We start from the raw sequence: 20,909 nt of genomic DNA, 5'->3' as shown, positions 1-20,909 counted from the left end.
CTAGAATAGTGGACAGCATATGCCAGGCCAACTTCTCACATAGACAATGAGGGGAGTACAGGAGTGTGTGACTGCGTGACTCTCTCTAGGTTTGATTTTACCCAGACTCCCCTGCAAACCTCAAATTTAGCTAAAAACAGATTTTCCCCGCATTTAAGTGATGGAAAAATCCAGAATCCGTCGTGACCCACAAACCTCCATATAACCAGCGTTCCCTTAAGTTTCCCGCTAGAAATCGTACCTCAGTTGTGTAGATGGACCAAGCTCCTGTGAGAAGGAAGGGCCCAAAAAGTATTGTGGAGACATCAAAATGATCTATTGCAAAATAACCTGTTTTTACAAGGGAGTAAACTGTGTTTTTGATACTGAGTTCAGAGGCAATCTAGGGAAACCTACCAAACACAGATATTTCTCAAAACTAGACACACAGGGCAGTTCATGGAGGTGTGGCATACATGGATCCCCAATATTTTCTTGCCCAGAATCCCCTGCAAACCTCAAATTTAGCTAAATACCTCATTTCTTCACATTTCTGTGTGGGATCACCAGGGCTGCACACATTTCTTACCATCCAGCATTCCTGTTGGTCCCATGAGTAAAATGATACCTCACTTGTGTGGGTGCCCAAAGCAGAGTAAGCCCAAAATGTATTTTAAATACTGCCCTATTTGACCCGCTTTGGTCCTTCCCTGTTGCAGGCACTTGGCCCACACACACAAGAGAGTTATTATTTTACTCAGGAGAAATGGATGAAAATGCTGGGTGGTAGGAACTTTGTGTATGTGAAGTGATCCTTTACAGAAATAAAGGAAAATATTTTTTTTACCTAAATGTGATGTTTGCAGGGGATTCTGGCTAAGAAAATAGTTGGAGATCCACACAAGCCACACATCTTTGGACTCCTCTGCTTGTCTACTTTTCAGAAATGTCTGTATTTGTTAGGTTTCCCTAGATTAGTGTTGAGCCCAGGACCAAAAAAGCAAGTAACCCCCTTTTAAAACATGTAGTTGTGCGATAAGTTTGAGGTCTCCACAATAAGTTCTGGGCCCTTCCCTGTCCCGGCACTTGGCTCACCCACACAAGTGAGGTACCATTTTTATTGGGAGACCTGGGGGAACGCTCTGTGAATGGAAGTTTCTAGCTCCCCACACATTCTGGAACTTTTCATCACAGAAATATGAGTAAAATGTGATTTGTTAGTTCGATGAAAGGTTTACAGGGGATTCGGGCTAAGAAAACCGTTGGGGATTCCACACAAGCCACACCTCCCTGTACTCCTTAGGATATCGACTTTTCAGAAATATCTGTTTTTGGTGGGTTTCCCTACATTGCTGCTAAGCCCAGGTCCAAAAGAGCAGGTAACCTCCTTGCAAAAACAGGTCGTTTTGCGATATTCTCCACAATAGATTCTGGGCTCTTCCCTGTCCTGTTGCTTGGCCAACTCACACAGGTGAGGTACTACTTTTATTGGGAGACACGGGAATGCCGGGCGGATGGAAGTTTTTAGCTTCCCACAGATTTGAGAACTTTCCATGACAGAAAGGTGAGGACAATTTGTTTTTTAGTGGAAGTTTTAGATTTGCAAGGGGTTCAGGGTAAAAACGTGGTGAGAGCCACGCAAGTCAGCCCACCCCGGATTTCCCTAGGTGCCTGGATTTGAAAAATCTATAGGTCTGTTAGGTCTCCCTAGGTGCCAGATGAGCTAGGGTATAGAATCTAGAGCTACCTGCATTTGAAAAAATGCTCAGTTTTCGGTGGAAAACTGTGATGCATCCTTGTTGCATGTTGGGCTGTTCCTTGTCGTGGTCACTAGGCCTACCCTCAGAACAGAGGTACCATTTTCATCGGGAGACTTGAGGGAATGGCTGTGGCTTCCCACAGATTCCAAAACTTTCCATCGCCGAAATGTGAGGAAAATATGTTCTTTTAGTTAAAGTTCGAGGTTTGCAAAGGATTCAGGGTAAGAAACGAGGTGAGAGCCACACAAGTCAGCCTACCCTGGATATACCTAGCTGTCCTGCTTTTGAAATTGCAGAGGTTGGCTAGGTTTCCCTAGTGCCAGCTGAGCTAGGGTCCAAAATCTAGTGCTACCCACATTTACAAAAAGATGCTCAGTTTTTGGTGGGAAAATGCAATTCATCCCTCACTGCATACACATGGGTGTCTAGTTTTCAAAAATGCACACAGTGACTAGTTTTCCCTAGGTACAGACTGAGCTAGGGTCCAAATTCTAGAGTTATCCACATTTGAAAAAAGGGTTTGCTTTTCGTGGATAAATGTGATTCACTCATGTTGCGTTTAGGGCCGTATAACTTGTTGATGCCACTAGGCCTACCTACAGAAGATAGGCGCCATTGTTATTGGGAAAATTGGGAGAATGGCAGGTGAATGGAAGTTTGTGGATCTCCGCAGATTGCAGAACTTTTCATCACACAAATTTAAGGAAATGTGTTTCCTTAGTCAAAACTTGAAGTTGAAAGGTAGTCTAGCTAAGAAAACATAGTGAGAGCCATGCAAGTTAGCACACTCTAGATATCCCAAGTGTCTAGTTTGAAAAAAAATTACAGGTTGGCTAAGTTTCCTTAGGTGCCGGCTGAGCTAGGGTCCAAAATCTAGAGATACCCTCATTGGAAAAAAGGGTCTGTTTTCAGTAGAAAAATGCAAACGCTCCATGTTGCAATTAGGGTCATTTCCTGTTGACAACACTAGGCCTACCCATTGAAGTGGGGTACTATTGTTATTAGAAGACTTGAGGGAGCATAGGTTAGTATACCATTTGTTATTACCAATTGGTTGTTGCTGCATTTGAGCCTTTCAAATGCATGCCGGTTTATAAAAAAAACATGACATTGAGAAAAATACCCTTTAAATCCTACACTAGTACAGTTACCTACAAATTCAGAGAAGTAAAAATAACCACTGGCTGTACCCATTTCAGAAATACACAAGAGCTGGGACGCTTCCGGGCAGCCATGAGCTTTACAAATCCAATTTCATTTCATTTCAATTTCAAAAGATTCCCACATACTCACTTTTCACTCTATCTACTTCACTATATGAATTGGTCTGCAGTAATCTATGCATCATTGCATGGTGCAACTCAGTTGGAGGTTCTGGGTACCTTGGGTTCATGAAGAGCCTACAAACCCTATGTATTTCCACAGCCAGAAGGGTCTAGCGGACTTAACGATATATTGTTTAGGTAAATCAGCCATTTTGACAAAAAGTTGCAGATGGAAATGTTGTCGAAATGCACATTCTTTTTCCTACTTATTATCAATATATATATTTCTTTTTTTCACCAGTTATTTTCCTTGGGAATGCTTTGAGGAATCTATGCATGTGACCCCTTACTGAGTTACAAATTTTGTCTGAATTTTTCAGAGGATTAAAAGACAGTATAAAATGCATTTTGGTTCTTACATTTTTTAAGGGAAAGTTCCCAAAGCCGTCTGATGTTGACCAAAAAACGTGAATACCTCTGGAGCAGCTGACATACTTGTTGCGATGGCAGGTGCTGAGGCTATGTAGTATTTTAAGGGAGTTAAAGGAACGGTGCACGCATTTATGTTGATTCTCTTCTTCCAGACCGTGAATCTACGGGGATAACTATGCCGCCACCCATGGAGAAATTATCCACTCTACCATAGGTGAGGTATATTACTAGAACTTTGGCAAATAGCGATATGACCATGCCACGAAAGGGATTGCCTGGACGGCCTGAGTCGAATACATGCACGTCTGCCATGTTTCACATGACAGCGCGCTGCAACATCGGACCGCTTTGGGTGATCACATTACTGTGCTTGGCTATCAATATTAATGAGGTACAGAGGGACCCGGCACATCGGCATGGACACAACCAGGTATGACAAGGTGGGCAAGAGTACCATGAGTACCTGTATTCCATCTACCTTGAGGCACCTCAAATAAGGTATTATCATGGTGGCTCTTGGCTCTACCTCTGACTACTGAGGTCTGCCCGGGGCAACTGATGGTTATACACCCTTCTAATAACCTTTGCTCATCAGTTTGCCTGCAACTACCAACCACTGCGCAGGCTCTGAGTTAACAACTATGATTCACATATGTTTCCTGCCTTTTTTGTATTTCTTTTTTATCTCTAGGTCTAATTTTGGAGCAGATCAGATATCTGGTCACAGGGGCGCTGTACTTTGTACAGCTCCTGCCTGCTCCTTTAACATTGGGGGCTAGTATACCCCCTATGCTTGCACTCACTTACTGCACTTTTCAGTTGATTTCACTGGTCCTGATGAAGCGTGTTGGATCATTATGACCGTCTGAGCGTGAAACATGTCGACCTGACCACTCTTCCTGTTACCTAGTGTTCATTACTACCCACGATGTAACGCACAGCCTCTGTTTTTTAGTATGACAAGGATACCTATAGACCACTATTAAATTCCTTCTCTTTAGGTATCCCTTTGCCATTTTTAGCTCACCTCTCACACACACACACTCAGTGTACATAGATGACCCTCTCCACATACTGGCATTCATCTAACGGTTGTTTCTCTTAAAATATACCCGCAAAAGCAACCCTTCTGGGGACCCGTAGGGCATTGCAGCGGCGGCCCAAAGAGGAGCAACCACCCAATGATGACGCATGACATCCCTTGGGATGTGTAAGGGCAACAAGAGACAATAACTGTCCTTCTCCATCCCCCATTCCACACAAAGAGGGTCCCGGACCTAGTCCAGGTAATCTTCCCCTTGAAACCTTCTGCTTTGTTCTACTCTCTCTCTCTCATTGTGAGCGTGACTATTCAGCACCCACACGGATGGAACAGTGACCCCCTTCTTGGTTATAGCATTAGATTTTGGAGCACAGGCACTGGACCATAATTAGCTCCTGTTACCCCTCTCTTTTTGTTTGACATAAAACAAAATACCACAGGTCCTGGGTTTCCCTGTGAAGATCTCAAACTGCACTTGGCAACTCCTTGCTCTTCAGAATGAGAAGAAATCATATATGTGCTGAAATGTGGCAAAACAAAGGGATTTTTATTACAGCAAGGTGAGGAACAGTCCAGTACTTAACCTTCCCCAGGCAGGAGCAGCACATGCAGGCTAACACACCACTCACACATCAGGGGCAGTGCTCCACACAGCTCATTGGCTCTCCTTTTAGGCAGGTTTCATTTGGATCTCGCAAAGATCTCCTATGAACTCTGATATCCCTGAGACTTCCAACAGAAGGCAAGCACACAAAAGCCCTTGGAGATTCTTCACAAGCAGGATACCACAGCAGGGCAAAAAAAATCAACCCTTTTCCTCCACCACAGACAAAAGCAGCAACTGCAGGCCAAACCACCCCTCACTCTGATAAGTTTAACGCTCCTCTCATAGTCCTTCTGCTCTTCTTCTTGGCAGGGTACTCTTGTTTCCTGACGCAATCCAAAGTCTTGGGGGTTTAAGTGTAATACTTATACCCCAAAATGTCATTGTTCTCTTTGTAGCAAGGGTTTCTGAACCCATTCCAAATTAGACCTGTCCTCCCTGGTGCAGCATGACCACAGGGGGTGGAGACAGTAAAGTGAAAAAAGATAAACAACTTATTTGGGGGCAAGTGAAACTCCTCCCACCACTCTAAGTGCAGTCCAGGCCTATTGAGCCCTGCAATGATTCAGCCGGACAAGGCAGGGCACACCTAAACCCTCCCCAGTGAATGTCTAGAGCAGGGGTCTCCAAACCGGTCCTGGAGGGCCGGATCCATGGCAGATTTTTAAAAGTACTACATGTATCTCAATGGGGATATTCTGAAAATCTGGCATTGATCCGGCCCCCCAGGAGCGGTTTGGAGACCCCTGGTCTAGAGTGAATGCACATCCAAGCTCCTGTCACTCAAACACCAGGCACTGAATACACAAACATCCAGATGCACACAGTGTGGTAAAGTAGGAGAGAGACCACTTTCTAAAAGTGTCCTTTTCAAACACAGAATTTAAAAACCACCTTCACCAAAAGTTCTGTTAATACATTCTGCGTTCAGAGAGCCTAAACCTAATGTTTCTATCTTGTCCCTATTGCAATTTACATATTTAAAATTGTTACAGTGCAACCCCAATGATAAGCCTATGGACAGACATCCTTTCAATTGTGAAAAATAAAATCCACAGTATTTTACTATCAGGACATGTCATGCACACCAGTACATGTCCTACCCTTAACATACATTGCACCCTGCTCATGTGAATGCCTTGGGCATACCTTAGGGGTGCCATACATGTAAGGAAAAGGAAGGTGTGGGCCTGGCAAGTGGGTGCTCAAAAACAACTGATGTACTATGCACTCATTCATAAACATGTCTCACAGAGCTAGTATTTCCTTCCTCTGATTCACCTTACAGGTAGGTAGCCATCTCACAAGGGATGTTGTTGTTGGGACATGATAACAATACTACAACTCCCACAAGGCCCTCTAGCCTCCATCTCAAATTGCATGGAGGCCTTTCCCCACCCCAGATCCATCAGCAAGCTATCTCCCTCCACCATACCTCCTTACAGGTAGGTAGCCAGCTCATGCACCCGGTCCTCGCTTCCAAACAGCATGGAGCCCCCTCCCTACCCCAGATCCATCTGCCAGTCATCTCCCTCCACAGTGCCCCCTTACAGGTAGGTAGCCATCTTCTGCACCCTGTCCTCACTCCCAAACAGCATGGAGCCCTCCACACCACAGATCCATCTGCAAGCCATCTCCCTCCACAGTGCCTCCTTACAGGTAGGTAGCCAGCTCATTCACCCTGTCCTCGCTCCCAAACAGCATGGAGCCCCTTCCAAATCCCAGATCCATCTGCCAATGCCTCTTTGCAGGTAGGTAGCCATCTCATGCATCCTGTCCTCACTCCCAAACAGCATGCAGCCCCCTTCCCACCCCAGATCCATCTGCCTGCCATCTCCTTCCACAGTGCCTCCTCACAGGTAGGTAGCCATCTCACTACGGAGGGGGTTGTTGAGACATGAGAACAACACTACAACTCCCACAAGGCCCTCTGGCCTCCATCTCAAATTGCATGGAGCAATATGACCACCACATCCCTCACTTGGTAGCCAACTCTGTAATGATCCATATGTCACATCCAGTGTGCACACAGTTAAGCTCACGTACATGTGACATAAATCACATATTGAATAACAAAGTCACATGTTATAAAATGCATAGCCCAATCACCCTGTGCACAAAATGCACTGTGTGAGTCCCATTTTTTGAAAGCATGAAGGCACATATGAACACAACACATGCATGGACACTCAGTCAAAGTACACAACCCACATGATGTCAATATAAAATGAACAACAGAAATGAGGACGTTTCTGCATAGCTGAAACAGATTCTTAGAAAAGTATCCATTCCTAAAGTAAAGTGGATGAGCACCAAGTTTGCAGATGATGACATGTCTTTGGAAACAAACTATCCTAAAATGAAAACTATATGGTGTTGCCAACTCACCTTGATAACAAGTAATGTATGTATCACTAGATAATGTCATACTGCAGATAAACTGTTATGAATGGCGAATTTCGTCAGGTTTTGTCTTCTCCACTACATATCAAAAACAGGGTCACCAAAGTTGAGGTGTGTACTTAATGTGCTGACAATGTAACCTCTGTTCAACAGATGAATCATAATCAACAGCTGGCAAGACCACCACCAACCTGCATAGCCAGTCTCCCCACCCGGAACATGAACTCTGCGTTGCAGATTCTCTACATTTCTCTGATGAAAAGCACTAAACTGGCCCTTCAAGACTGCCAGGGTGTACTAAGTCTTAAGTCATCATTGGCCCCACCACCACCACAACTCTCAACACAGCAGCAACAATACCAGCCCAAACCCCTGCAACAACTATCTGTGTAGCAACCAACACCACTATCACCACCGCTGCCTGTAACACTGTCCCTGTGGTTAACAACACCACCACCCATGCTGAGGATGCTGGGGTCAGTGTGCGGGTGCACAGACAGCCAATGCCACAGGTCTGTGTGTGCGGGGAAGGTGTGAGGGCAACTTGGGGACAATCACCGAAGGACGCTGAGACTGAATCCCTGGCCATTGTTGCATGAGTCCTTGGGGTCTACAAACAGAACCAGGGACATGTAGGCCAGTTTGTAGAGGAACTGTGTGAGCTCTGCCTGCTGCAAAGGTCTATGGATACCCGATTGGGGCAGCTTGTAGATGTCATGGGCCAGCATGTGGGTATACTGACGGACATACATGCTGCTCAAATTATGCCCCCTCTCCAGTGGCCAGCCTGCTGTTACTCCCACCACCTCAGCAGTGGTCACAGGGAGGGGTGAGCTGCAAGGCAAGTAATCTTCAGACACCTCTGAGCCTGCAGTCGAGCCCCCCTACAAACGCAAGAGGGAACCTCCGAGAAACACCACAGGAGGATCAAATGGCAAAGCACCAAGCCAAGCCAGGTCGCTGAGTTAGCTATGATGTCACCAGTGTTGCACTGAACATTGACTTTGTTGACCATTGAGCCCACATTGCCCTGTTGATGGCAGGAGTCTGTTGGACTGTGGAATTCCATTATTGTGGTGACTACTCTATTTGAATCTGTTACCATTGCTGACAACTAAAACACTCTGTATGCACAACTAACATCTCACTCATGGAAATATAAACAATTTATGAAAGAAAATAAACACAATTAACACCCCTATGCATTTGTGTGCGTTTACTTGTATCACAGTAGGTACAATGTAAATTCAGATTCCAATGTCCCACAAGCGTTGATTGTGACAAACCATTGATAGGGTGGAGGAACCTTGAGTTGTCCTATGATGGCATAACAGCAACCACACACCATTAGTCAACACTGTACAAGATTCATTCCAGATAACACTGACCAACACCATCAACACCATCAACATAGGCATGAGATAAGTGAAAACAGAAACACATCAATGCACAAAGTACCCCATAGCAGTGTGCCAACAACAGCCAGCATCCAAAAACATTATCTATTTTACAGCCATAACAGAAAGCTGCAAAATTACACTCAAGGGAAGTAGTATGTGATGAGCTGTTGACGCAGATCAAGACCTTCCTCCTCACCACTATCATCGTCACTGGGCATGTGTAGATTAGCAGTAGGGTGGCTCCTGCTGATCATCCTTGGCCTGAATCAGGGGATCTCATTGCGCAAGGCCAGGTTGTGGAGCATGTAGCAGGCGACTATAATCTGGCATACCTTGTGGGGAGAGTAGGGAAGTGCAACACCACTCTTGTCCAGATTTCCAAATCTAGCCTTAAGAAGTCCAAAAGCTCACTCCACTACGAAATGTGCCTTCCCATGGGCATCATTGAAGTGGACTTCCCCTGGCGTCCTTGGATTCCTCAGTGGGGTCAGTAACCAAGGCCAGTTAGGATATGCTGAGTCAACTAGTTGTGAGAAACAAAGACCAACAATGTAGTAGAACTATTTGAGGAGACCAGCATGTCACAAATATACCACACTTATTGACACAGCTCACTCACCAATAAGCCAGGCCTTCTCTGGATAAAGATTTGCCATCAATTGTGGTATGATGCTGTTCGGCAGTATGTAGGAGTCATGTGCAGACCCTGGAAATTTGGAACACATGTGGAATATAATGAGATCGGCTTGGCATACCACTTGCACATTAATTGAATGGTAATGCTTCCTGTCAAGATAGATGTGCTCATGTGCCTGTGATAGAACAAGACCAGTGTGTGTGCCATCAATGGATCCAACAACATTTGGGATGTGAGCAAGGTCATAAAATTCCCCCTTCACATTTGCCAACTCATGTCTCTTTAGAAATTAAATGCAGGTTAACAATGCTGACAGGACATCACGCAACACCATGCTGAATATAGGTTGAGGCATCCCACCTGCAAAGGTCACCTTGCACTGAAATGGCCCAGTGGCAAAGTAATGCAGGGCGGTCATCACCTTAACTGTTAGTGTCAAAGCTTTTAGAGGCCTCAAATATGGCTCCAACTGAGCATATAGCTCCTGAATGGTCAGGCCACTGAGACAGAATTTCATTAGGATGTCTATATCCTCCCTTGTCAACAGGTCTGGTACAGTCCGATATACATATGGTCTTCTCCTACGTATTCTGGCCAAGTTTGTGTTAGGCTCGATTACTTTTTAATTTCTACTAATCTAATGTCAAGGGTCAATATTGATAGATTGCCAAGAATTCTAAGTGATCACAACCCATTAATTTTGGAATTAAAGTTAGAAGGAGGAAAAAGATCTAATCGGGTATGGACTTTTGAAAGAAGACTTCTTTTAGAAGAGGATTATGTATTACATATGTCGAAATGGATCACTGACTTTTTTTACTATAATAAAGGAACGGCATCGGAGGGAGTTATATGGGATGCTTTTAAGGCAGGCGTCCGTGGAGAAACATGCAGTTACAGTTTTCATAAACGCAAAATGGAAGGGATACTACAAAGGGAGCTAGAGAGAGCCGTCTCAGAAGCAGAAGAACAAGTCGATAATTGCCTTATCAGAGGGGACCCAGTTGAACAATATCTGATAGACTTACTAAAAGTCAAAAGCGAGGCGGAAGGGGACCTGGCAAAAAAAGCGGCAGTACACTATACAATTCGCAGGGAAAGATGCTACGAATACAATGAAAAAGTTGGGCATGTACTGGCCATGCGTACTAGGCAGATAGCGGCAGCAGGCACGGTCAGGCAAATTAGAGACGAAAATGGCAATATACAAACTGGTCCCGAAGAAATTAGGGAAGTATTCAGGAAATTTTACCAGACCCTCTATGATCACCAATACCCTTGTAGTAGTGAAGAGATTAGTGAATATTTGGAGAATATACCAAATGAGAGGGTATCAGATGAAGATGCAGATAGATTAGAAACTCAGTTAGAAATGGAAGAGATTAAGGAAGCCATGGACAAACTCCCCTCAGGTAAGGCTGCCGGCCCCGATCAGATACCTCTAGAATTTTATAAAACTTTCTGGGGGGTACTTGCTCAAGAGTTAACTAGAATGTTTCAATCTGCACAGCTTGGGCAGTCTACACCAAAGTCATGGGGGGGTGCAGACATCGTCCTGATTCTTAAAAAGGGCAAGCCGGAGGAGGAGCCTGGGTCTTATCGCCCCATCACATTAATGAATAATGATACTAAAATATATTCTAAAATATTGGCAATGAGATTCGCAGAAGTAATTAACTCACTAGTCTATCACACACAACATGGCTTCATTCCTGGTAGAGGAACAACCCATCATACTAGGAAAGTAATAACATTATTGGATGCCGCCGAAGTCACAGGGGACCCGATGGCAGTCATGCTGTTGGACGCTGAAAAGGCGTTTGATCGGGTCTCCTGGGACTATTTGTGGTACACCTTGGCTAGAGTTGGCCTTAGGGGCGGGTTTATAAAAGCACTGCAAACCCTATATAAAGAACCGGTCGCGGCCTTAAGAGTTAACGGGGGGACTACTGGCCGATTTTCTATTAAAAGGGGTACACGGCAGGGGTGCCCATGCTCCCCATTACTCTTTGCCATGTATATGGATCCACTGATCCGCAAACTAGAGCTCTGTCCAGAGATAACTCCATTGCCGACATTATTGGGACCATGTAAGATCTTGGCTTATGCTGATGATGTGGCGGTGATAACACCAAACCCCACAGAGGCAATTGTGCACATAGAAGAAGAGGCCCGCAGATTTGGACGGGTATCCGGGTATGCCCTAAATGTCTCCAAGACTCAGATAATTAAAAACTCTGTGACTCCGTGTGACGATAATCGTGTGGTACAGGCAGGGACTTACCTTGGAATAAAAATAACAGCTGATTTAAATAACTTGGTGGAAAATAATATCGCCCCAATAATAAGCAAAACAAAGAAGGATTTGGATCGGTACGAAAATCTACACTTATCACTAGTGGGCCGGGTCAATATTATTAAAATGATGATATTGCCAACATTTTTGTATATATTTAGGGCCATCCCACTCTTATTTGAAAACAAGTGGTTCAAAATATGTGAACAAATGATCAACCGCTTCGTATGGGCTAAGGGAAAAACACGCAGAGCACTGAGGTATATGTCTCTACCACGGGAACGTGGTGGCTGGTCCTTACCAGACCTAAAAGTGTATTATTGGGCCGCTGCATTCCAAAACATGTTGGGATTGGTAGGGGGGGCTGATATAGATAACTGGGACAAAGCAGGATCACTTGCAATTTATGGTTTGGTTTTAGGTAAAAATGCGGAAAATATATTTGTAAGATTTACGGAGGAAAGTTATTATAAACGAACACGGTTCAAGAGTTTAATGGCTGCCCATAATATTTGGAAGGGAATATCAAAAAAGATTGGATTTGGGAAATATAATTTTTACACTAGACTCAAAAATAACCCCTCACTTCCGAGTATGGTTTTTTCGGGAGCTGTATTCCAAGACTGGGAGTCGCGGGGGATAAGAAAGATTGGAGATATTCTGGGCCCCCAAGGTATTTTACAATTTGTTGAGCTACAGGATCGATATACCCTAGATACAAAACATTTTTTTAAATATCTTCAAATAAGGAGTTGTCTAATAAACAGGAAAGGAGGACCCATGGGGTTTGATAGAAATATAATGTTGGATATTATAGAAACAGGCTCGGATTGTACTATAAAGAGGTTCTACTGTGAGATGACAGTGTTAAAGAAAGATGATATGGAGAAATGGATAAATAGGTGGTCTGTAGATTTGGATATAAGTAGGGATACTTTTTCAGAATCATTAGAGTTGGGGAGAAAACTGTTGTGTTCATCTTCATTACAGGCTCAACATTATAAGACTCTATTCCATCTCTACTACACCCCTGGAAAAATTGTTCAATGGGGGGGTACTACGGGCACCACTTGCTTCAGATGTGGGAGTCTGGGGGCGGACCTAACACATATTTTCTCACTCTGTCCACATCTGAATAGTATAAAACGGGATATTGAGCAGTTTCTACAGAATGTATTATCAACAACAATAGAACTAAGTCCAGCTGTCATGCTATTAGGAGTCAATCCTGAGACTTATGTGGGTAATGAAAAGTTTCTATTCGTAGCATTGGCCATCCTCAGACTATTAGTCGCCTCGGCATGGCTGGATCCTAACCCTCCAACTTATCATCAATGGTTAGGGAAGTTATTATCTATTCAAAAGCTAGAATCAGCTATCTATGCGAGGAGGGGGAGAAACGGCAAGAAACTAGGCTTAGCAATATGGGAGCCTCTCGTCCATTGGAAAGAAGGTCCCGATTAGTGATCATCAGGGGGGGTCTGAAATTGAGAATTTAGTATATAGAAGTCTGTGTATATTTGGAGTATATGATTTGTTCCGAGAAAATCATGTATGAATCGATATTATTTTATGATCATAACGCTCTGTATAATTCCAATACTTATTTATGATTTTGTATTGTAATGAATGTTATTGTGCCCTGTTCTCATCTCAGGGGGGGAAAAAAAGGGGAAAAATTTCAATAAAAATATTTAAAAAAAAAAAAAGAAATTAAATGCAGGTTAACAATGCTGACAGGACATCACGCAACACCATGCTGAATATAGGTTGAGGCATCCCACCTGCAAAGGTCACCTTGCACTGAAATGGCCCAGTGGCAAAGTAATGCAGGGCGGTCATCACCTTAACTGTTAGTGTCAAAGCTTTTAGAGGCCTCAAATATGGCTCCAACTGAGCATATAGCTCCTGAATGGTCAGGCCACTGAGACAGAATTTCATTAGGATGTCTATATCCTCCCTTGTCAACAGGTCTGGTACAGTCCGATATACATATGGTCTTCTCCTACGTATTCTGGCAGGGAACACATGTAAAAACGATCCAAACATAAGATGTAGGTAATAGCTTACATGATGACTCACACAACCACAACATTGACAGGACTGTTGAATCAGTTTAATGCACAAGTGACATGCATAGACACCTTGATACCCTGTAGTCAATCAGGCAGCCAGGGTGTACATACTAACTACTGTTAAATCAAAATCACACCATGTGCATCGCATATGGTACACTGCTATATCATGTGTACCCAGCCCTGAAGGGTAGATGACACAGCACAGGTGGTTAACAGCATCAATGCAGAGTTGTATGCAGCTGCTGTCACTGCCGACCTCAACCTTGAGTCCCACAAAATACAACATCATTAAAAAATGATGCCAGTGAGTGTAAGTTGGACAACAAACTATTTATATACAACACTGTATACAGAAAGATATCAATCAATCAATCAATCAATCAATCAAGCAAATTTGTAAAGCGCGCTACTCACCCGCTAGGGTCTCAAGGCGCTGGGAGGGGAGGGATCCGCTACTGCTCGAATAGCCAGGTCTTGAGTTGTTTCCTGAAGGAGTGATGGTCCCGGGTCAGTCGTAGGTGGATGAGGAGGGAGTTCCATGTCTTGGCCGCCAGGTAGGAGAAGGATCTTCCTCCGGCGGTGGCTCTGCGCATGCGTGGGACGGTGGCGAGGGCGAGGCTGGTCGAGCGGTGCTGGCGGGTGGGTGTGTAGAATGTGAGGCGGTTGTTGAGGTACTTGGGGCCCAAGTCGTGGAGAGCCTTGTGTGCGTGGGTGAGGAGTCTGAACGTAATTCTCTTGCTGACGGGGAGCCAGTGCAGGTCTCTCAGGTGGGCAGAGATGTGGCTGTGGCGGGGGATATCCAGGATGAGTCGTGCAGAGGCGTGTTCTGTATGCGCTGTAGTCTTCTCTGGAGTTTGGCTGTGGTTCCCGCGTAGAGGGTGTTAGCGTAGTCCAGTCGGCTAGTGACGAGGGCCTGGGTGACCGACTTCCTGGTTTCGGTGGGGTCCATCGGAAGATCTTTCGGAGCATGCGCAGGGAGTTGAAGCAGGATGACGAGACGGCGTTGACATGTTTGGTCATCGTGAGGGAGGAGTCCAGGATGAAACCCAGGTTGCGTGGGTGATCTGTTGGCTTGGGGGCGGTGCCCAGTGCAGGGGAGCACCAGGAGTTGTCCCAGGTGGAGGGGGAGGATCCTAGGATGAGGACTTCCGTCTTGTCTGAGTTCAGTTTCAGGGGGCTGGTCTTCATCCACTCTGCGACGTCTCTCATTCCTTCCTGGATGCAGGCTCTGGTGGTGGGGGGGTCGTTGGTGAGGGAGAGAATCAGCTGGGTGTCATCTGCGTAGGAAATTATGTTAAGGTTGGGTTGGCGTGCAATGGCTGCGAGGGTGCTCATGTAGACGTTGAAGAGGGTGGGGCTGAGTGAAGATCCTTGCAGAACGCCGCAGATGACTTTGGTGGCCCCGGATCGGAACTGGGGGAGGCGGACTCTCTGGGTTCTTCTGGCGAGGAACAAGATGATCCACTCCAGGGCCGCTCCTTGGATTACGGTATTGTTGAGGCGCTGTATCAGGGTGCGGTGGCATACAGTATCGAAGGCTGCCGAGAGGTCTAGGAGGATGAGGCCACAGTTTCCCCGTTGTCGAGCAGGGACCTGATGTCGTCGGTGGCTGCGATGAGGGCGGTCTTGGTGCTGTGTTTTTCTCGGAAACTGGACTGTGAGGGGACGAGGGATCCATTTGTTTCGAGGAAGGCGGCGAGTTGCGTGTTGACAGTCTTCTCAATGACTTTGGCTGGAAAAAGGAGGAGCGAGATGGGGCGGAAGTTCTTGAGGTTTGTGAGGTCTGCAGTGGGTTTCTTCAGGAGGGCGCTGAGTTCGGCATGTTTCCAGCTCTCGGGAATGTGGCGTGGCGAAGGAGATGTTGATGATGTCCTGGAGTTGGGGTGCGATGATGGAGTCGGCCTTCTTCAAGATGGTCGGGGGTGCTAGTTCGGTGGTTGGGTGCGTGGTCTGTGCGCCGAAGCTGTTGTGTATGTCGGCGATCTTGTGGTAGAAGTGAGTCGCAGAGGTCTTGCGAGGGTGTGATGTCATTGTTGCTGGCGCTGGGGTTGGGGTTGGAGAGCTCTTTGACGATGCTGAAGAGTTCCTTGCAGCTGTGGGTGTTGTTGTCCAGTCGTTCTTTGAATGTTGCCCTTTTTGGGTGCGGATCAGCAGGTGGTGTATGTGGGTGGCATTCTTGAGGGCTGTCATGTTTTATGCAGTCTGGTCATGGCGCCAGGCTTTCTCGAGGGTGCGGCAAATTTTTTTGGAGGTTTTGAGTTTGTTGGTGAACCACGAGGTTTTCTTGCTGCCGGATCTGCTGGGAGGGTTCTTCAGTGGTGCGAGGTTATCGGCACAGTTGGTGAGCCACTGTGTGAATTGCGGGCTGCTTCGTTGGTGTCTGTTGTGTTGGCGGGAGGGTTCTGGCTGAAGGAGGTGGTGAGCTTTGTCGGCGGTGATCTTGCTCCAGCTCCTGCGGGGAACTTGTTGTGGGTGGTGGTGGGTCGTGGTTCTCCTGAAGTTGAAGAGGACGCAGTTGTGATCAGTCCAGTGTCGTCCGGTGGAGTGGCTGAAGGAGATGTGCTTGCTGGAGGAGAAGATGGGGTCTAGCGTGTAGCCGGCGTAGTGGGTGGGGGTGGGGGTGTTCACCAGTTGCTTGAGTCCGAGGTTGGCGAGGTTGTCCAGCAGGGCGGCGGTGTTGCTGTCATTGTTGTTATCCAGGTGGAAGTTGAGGTCCCCTTGGAGGATGTAGTCTGGGGAGGTGAGGGCCTGCGGGCTGAGGAAGTCTGCAATGGCTTCGCTGAATTGTGTGCCTGGTCCCGGGGGTCTGTAGATGAGAGTGCCTCTGAGGGTGGTCTTGGGGTCGGTGTGTCTCTGGAAGTGAAGGTGCTCGGCGGCGGTGAGGGTGTCGTCAGAGTTGGTTGTGATGCGGATGGTGTTTCTGTGGACGATGGCGATGCCTCCTCCGGTTTGGTTGATGCGGTCCCTCCGGGTGATCTTGTAGCCTTCCGGGATGGCTATGGCGATGTTGGGGGCTGAGGAGGCGTTTATCCAGGTTTCCTTGAGGAAGGCGACGTCTGGTGATGTTGTGTCGAGGAGGTTCCAGAGCTCGACGGCGTGTCTGTGGACGGAGCGGGTGTTGAGCAGGATGCACTTGAGGTGATTGTTGCTGGTGGCTGGCTTTGCGAGTGAGGTGCAGGTCCGGAGGCAGGTGAACTTGCAGGCTTGGCAGGTGAAGGGTTTGTTGGAGCGTTTCTGGGTGGCTTTGTAGCAGGCGGGGTTCTGGCCGGGTTTGAGTGCATTGAGGGCGGCGGCGCCGTAAGTCCGTTGTGTGGGCTGGCATCGTCGGGGGCCAGGGGTCCTGGAGCTGGGTGCGATCCAGGCGCGGACGGACGCAGACGGGCTTGCCTTTGAGCGCCGGCGGCGCGCCTGCTGCGCGCGTCCGGTGCGTGGTCGCGCACCGGTCGCCATAAGAGGGAGGAGGGGAGGAGTGGTCAGCTGGGAGGTGGGAGGGAAGAGACAATGAGTCGGGGGGGGCGGGGCCGCACGGGAGGCAGCGGCGGTAAAGACAGAGGGAGCGGGAGGGGAAAAAGGAAGAGAGGGGCGGCACACGGTCACTCACGCAGCAAAGCGGGATACAGAAAAAAAAGAGGCATGGGGGGCAGGCACAAGAGAAGCACCAAGTCAGGCCAGGCGGCGATCGAGTAGGGCTCTGATCTGGGGCTGATCTGGCGGCAGGCGGACAGACAGGCGGTGCTGCAGCGGTGGAAAAGTGACCTACCCATCGACCATCATGACTGTGAGAGGAGTTTGCATTACACACATTGCCATGTTCTCAACAATGAAACCCAAGTCCACATGAAATGTGTATACATGCCCACATGGACATAAACAACATGTGGGTACAAACAGACCAATGTATGTTATCACATGTGTACTCAGAAAACATGTGTGGGAAGACTTAAGTTAAATCTCACACTCTCCAATCCCTTTAAAATGTTCAGATATTTGTGGCAAAATGTATTGGGATCAGTGATGCAATCCACAAAGCAAGAATGCATTTACACAATGTGTTTACAAGCGCGGTAGCTTTCAGCCACTGTGGGGACCGGCATCGGCCCAAATGGAATGATGCATGATAGCGGCAGATACATCCAGACCCCGTGGTGTGACACCGCCTATTTGAATCAGCTTGCAGCCAACGGGAACCACTATTGGGGTAGTGTTTTACAAATTTTTAACTACGCAGTAGACTTGCTCCGCCACTGCAGGCAGGCATTGGCCCCAACTGAATAATACAACTGAGGCGGGCCAAAGGCATTAGCAGAGTAACACTGAAACAACCATAGGGGCCTATATGTGTGTGAAATGGCCAAACCAGTCACTTGCCTACAAACACTGCTGCCTGCCATTTCTCCCTGCAAATTGCTGCTGTACATCCTCTCTGGGACCAGTCATGGCTCGTACTGGGAACATCAGGGCCTGTCCCTTCACCACTGGAGGTCCTTGTGGATGAGGTCCTCGGCCAGTACAAGCAGCTATATGGTACTCCAGAGGTACTGGTAAGTGAATTTGAAACATCTTTTAGTATGCCCACAACATGCAACTGTACACTAGTATGTGCCTCAGAGTGCAAGCAAATGAGGAGAATGCATTCAGATTAGAAACATCTGCATGGGCCATACATGACGTACAAGTTTTTGACCTTCAGTATATGGGGAGGATGGCACCATAGACACTGGTGCATCGCCATTAAAGACAAACATCACACATGTTGCTCTCAGAATGGGTAATGTAAATGAGTGTGACTCTTCCTAGAAGAATGACTTCACGCTAATGGTGTGTAGAGCATTATTCCTCCGATCCCTGACTGCATGCAATGATGATTTGTACATAAAGTCGTTTATCAGTAGTAAAGTTACACTGATGACTTGAGCAAATCTCTCTTTGTACACATATTCCCTGTGAAATGTCATGGAAAAGGTAATTAAGTTTTCATAGAATCATTGTTGAGATGGTACTGTCGTAGCAAACCTCAGCAAGGCCTGCCAGTGCAAGGGATTCGCCCTTCTTTGCGCAGTGTCCTCAGACCACTAGTAAGAAGTTGGCACATAAACTGGAATTTAAAACAAAGTATTTATTAAACCTCATGAGGTGGAACCACAACCATAAAACAACCTTTGGTAGTGTATGAAGTAGCACACTGACTAGAAGAAGCTTGGTCCTTTTATACCCACACAGGGGCGGAAATGAAGGTATTACAAGGCACAGAATGTTGGTTTCAAATACATATAAGGTCATACAGGGAGAGTGCTAGCAACAAGTGGGAAGGGCTGACAGTAAGCTAATTCTGGTGGGCACCTCTTGACGGTTACAAGTTAGGAACAGCTGTAAGCTTTACTGGGCATGTGCAAAACAAAGTAGGTTAAATATATCTTGTCTCTTGGCAGATTTCTTGAGCAGTTGACAGGAAGGTAGGACAGAGCACATGGTGAGCAAATGGCAAACAAAATGGCCGACAGAAATACAAAATGGATTCCATAAACGGACAAGATAATCTCTAAGTACAGGATGTCTTCTGCTAATGCTTAATTTAATCGCTGTTAATTTACAACAGTACCTGTCTATAGGACAGAGGGTGCAGATTAATGGGTGTAATGATTTGACAGTTGCACTATGGAGATTAGCCAAGTATGCACAAGAGTACAAGGCTTGTATCTGTCAAGATTAGTGACAATACACCTCTCACACATCTCCTAAATCTACAGTGGCCATGTCATCCTTCTTTTGGTGCCATTATGTGTAGACCCTCACACGTGTATGCACAGTGTCATCCTTTTCCTTGTACATGCATGTGAATCTGGAGATGGCTCACAATTTGCATCTGTGAAAAGCCCTAAGACCAGTCCTGAAAATGCGCTATGTATCAAGGCAACATCATTAAAAGGAGTTTGATAAACATATGAGTAGTCCAGCCTTCTATTTATGATGCAGCATTTATAGGTATGGGGAGTATACAAGACAGGCCTACACCTTGTGACATGAGTGAGAGAATATACTACCAGGTACTTAATTGTGATCTATATGACACATGTAGATATGCAATGATATTAAGGGGTGTATAGTGTCAGACACAGTGAGTCTGACCACTAGATATTATTTACAGTGTATTGTCTGTCATGGTCACTCACATAGTGCATCACAGATGAGGCCCTGTTTCAGCTTGATTTCTGTGCACACCCTCTGCATGTGTATGAGATGGCTAGTTAGTCGGTCCATCCTTATAGTTGTTTACATTGGATTCAGCAAGCTTGCTCAGAGTGTAGTAGGTGACACGGTCTTTTGACTCTGCTGTCCATTGATCTATGTGTGTGAAATGTGTATGCATACTTCTATACTGGCACACAATGGTCCACAACACAATGTTAAACAGTCCTTCTTGTCTCCCATGCAAACAGCTCGAGGTCTCTAAGCCCAAGACAATATGGAGGGCCATCGCCCGCAAGGTGCAGGCCCTGGAGTCTCAAACAGGTGACAAACTCACTTCTGCAAGAGGTAGGATGACATCTTGTGCCTTAGCAAAAAAGTAGCAGAAATGACACTCGGGCTGGTCCATTGAAGTGGCAGGTTGGAGTGCCAGTGCATGGTCCGACTATTGACCTGCATCCTGGCAGTGACACAGCCAGAGCTGGATGGATGCTTGAGGGCTTAACGGCAGCAAGTTGGGGGAGAGTATTGTGCAAAGTGTGACTTGGCGCATAAGTGACTGCATTGATCCCAGCCACGAGCAAGGCAGGAACATCTGAGATGTCTCTAGTGTGATGCAATCGCTTCTAAGTAGCCCCTGTGGCAAGTGCAGAGGTTCTGCACGTGTAAGTTTGGAATCTCATGTGGTAAATACATGAATAGTTTCATTGCAAATCATCTTGACATGTTTCAGCTACCATCTGGTGACTGTTGTCTGAAATGAGCTATTCCTAAACAGGAAGAGGTGTTGTGTAAAGTGTGTAGCCCAGTCCAGCTGTCATCCTTGT

The sequence above is a fragment of the Lissotriton vulgaris genome, chromosome 9 (genome assembly GCF_964263255.1).
Source record: "Lissotriton vulgaris chromosome 9, aLisVul1.2, whole genome shotgun sequence".
NCBI lineage: Eukaryota > Metazoa > Chordata > Amphibia > Caudata > Salamandridae > Lissotriton > Lissotriton vulgaris.
The sequence above is the reverse complement of the archived record's forward strand: the minus strand, read 5'-3'. Positions refer to the sequence as shown.